This window comes from Neodiprion fabricii, chromosome 1 (assembly GCF_021155785.1).
Source record: "Neodiprion fabricii isolate iyNeoFabr1 chromosome 1, iyNeoFabr1.1, whole genome shotgun sequence".
In the NCBI taxonomy this organism is placed as follows: Eukaryota; Metazoa; Arthropoda; class Insecta; order Hymenoptera; family Diprionidae; genus Neodiprion; species Neodiprion fabricii.
This window is the reverse complement of record NC_060239.1, coordinates 18997833-19000629: the sequence shown is the minus strand read 5'-3', so window position 1 is coordinate 19000629 and position 2797 is coordinate 18997833.

Below are 2797 nucleotides of genomic sequence, written 5' to 3'. Positions count from 1 at the left end.
GGTGAAGCCCCTAGTTTGAAGAAAAAAATAGAAATACACGTGATATGTGTTTGATGTTTTTTTGTTAATACATAAATCAAAATTGAATGTCGACTACATATGATCAATAGCAGCGGTCAATATGAATTTTTAGTCTGGGTTCTAGATGTCAGATTTTCATTTCTGTCACGTAACTAATTATAAAACTAAAATCAGTTTTATTAGATAAAGTTTGCTTTTGTAGAAACCAGAACGATATTTCGGATTTTGAGAAAAATTACCTATTTTCTTTTCTTATTATATTGTAAATAACAATTAAACAAACTTGAGTTTCGCATTTAAATCACTTTTATTCAAATATGATAATCACAGGCCAAAAGAACATTTTTTTTTTGCGTCATAGGTATTCAATTTTAATTGTATACATCGAATAGTAGCCAAAATATTCATTTATTACTTATGAAGTTTGGTTTTGTCTTTTTTACGTTGATAAATAAGTCTTGAAGTTTTTAGTCATAGGTATGAACCAAAAACTTAAATACTTATATATCAACGTAAAATAGAAAACAGCATACTTTATAAGTAATAAATGATAATTTTGATTATTATTCGATGTGTGGAATAAAAATTTATTCATTCAAATATAAACTGAAACAAAATAATTTTTTTTGTTGACCTTTGTAATTTCGGATTTTTTGTACTCTGCATCCACCACTAATGGCGCTAGTAGTTGTCTGATAAGCTTGCGCGCGGTCAGCGAGGGCAGCGAGCGTGTCAAAAGTCTACTAGCGCCACGTACAGGAACTAAAAAAGGGGGACAAAACGCGTACAATTTTTTAGTACACGAGCAGTGGTGAGTGTCGGGGGGCTGGTATGAAGCGTTAAAAGCATTGTCTTGTGCTACTTATCTCCATGTATTGAACAAGGATAGTACTATGATCTGATCGTGAGTAATTGAAGTGGTTTTTTCATTGTAATCTTATTGATTATGACAAATGGTTCGAACTAATTGTCTAGACATCAAAATGTAGAGATCGAGTGAAAGCTCATCTTTTCATTTTTCAAGTGATTATATAATAATTTTCCCTCGTTTTTTTTCTCCAAAAATATGAGAAGGAAGTAAGTTTAAAAAAAATTATTCACGGCGTTCTTTAAGGGATCATACTAGTGTACAGGGTCGAAAAATAGTTGATTATCGTGATTTTTTTTGCGATGTTTAAAATACGCTAATCAGTTTTATTTTTTTATGTCAAATCAAAGCACTCATGAAGAACATAAGATAAATTTTTTAACGTTCATTTTATTTTATTTTTTTACATTTTTTTTCTAACAGCTTTCTCGAAACGTGATATTTCAAAACTGTGTACACTCTCAAACGGAGAGTTTTCAAACCATTCGTCTTAAATTTGTACACAATATTCTTCTCGCCATTTTTTAACTTGCTATGGAAGTTTTTTTTTTCTAAATCTTCATATTTTTTTTTACCCATAAACTGTCGAAAAAATAACCTAAATTCGATACTGTTTTTTCCAAATTTCCGCCATTTTGTCAATTTTGATATAAAAAATTCTGTTCTTCATAAGTGCTTTGATTTGACACAAAAAATTCAGATTGATAAATCAGCATCGAAAAATGTTACGAAAATCACTTATTTTTGTAGAAGGTATTTTATTTAAAACAGGAACTTTGACAGATTTGAAATTGTAGAGAATATTTCGGTTTCGGCCTATTTCAGTCGAATGTCTCCAGGACCGCCTTCCTCCGAGAGCAGTCCTCGGGGCTCTCGAGTCGAGTTGTTCCGTAGCGTAAACATCCGATAACCGATCCCGCATGGTTTTCTGGCTGAGCCAGTCCTCTTCAAAATGTTTACTTCATTTTTCAACCCGTTACACTAGGATGATACCTTAAGGAAGTAACGCAACTACCCACCTAGTCATAAAAACATTTGCCCGTGGTTTGACGAAAGTAGACTTAATCTGGCAACGTCGCTTTTCATTGATTGTGTGCGCGTGTATATGTATGTCAAATATGCCGTCGACAGCTCATCAGCGGTATCAGTGAATTTCTTTTAAGCGCCAGTTCGATATGCCTGAAGAAAAGAAGCCAAGATTTTATTGGAAAGGTAAAATATGTCGTGCAAACAAAAAACAAAGAATTATAAAAAATGTAATAGCCTGGACGAGTTGTCACATACGTTGAAATTTCAAAATGCGCGCTCATAACCTCGAATATGCGACGTTGCAATATCTTTAGCGAGGGTCCGAAAATTCGCTATTAGTACTTTTTATTGTTTTCATTATTCCTCTCATAAGTCACCTTTGAATATTTTTAAGCCGGATAAATGATGTTGAGTATTTCATCTCTCTGCTGTTTACATTTCATTCTGATCTATCCATCAATTACGGAGATATAAGGAATAATGTGCAGCTAACTCCGTCATTTCTCATAAGAGGCCATGTCGAAGTGGCTTGTAAAGATATAAAAAGAATTACAAATATCTTGCGTAAAAACCCACCTCGGATCGTAAAAATTTGTATGAGTTCCTTTTGCATTATAATCGAACATTCTGCCAAGTTTGGTATTTTTCTGTCCATCAATTCTATTTCCTGCGTTACTTCTTTAACTACATGTATATCGAACTTGTACCTCAAATTAACGTTATGATTTTGCGATCTTTCTATAAAAATATGTCAGATTACGTATACATAAGTAAATTATACGACACATGTATCCTTCGACGCTAGCCAAACGTGCTGCAAGCACAGAGAATTCGTTAGAGAGAAACTATTTTCGATCAAGTGTCTGATTGTGAGAGAAA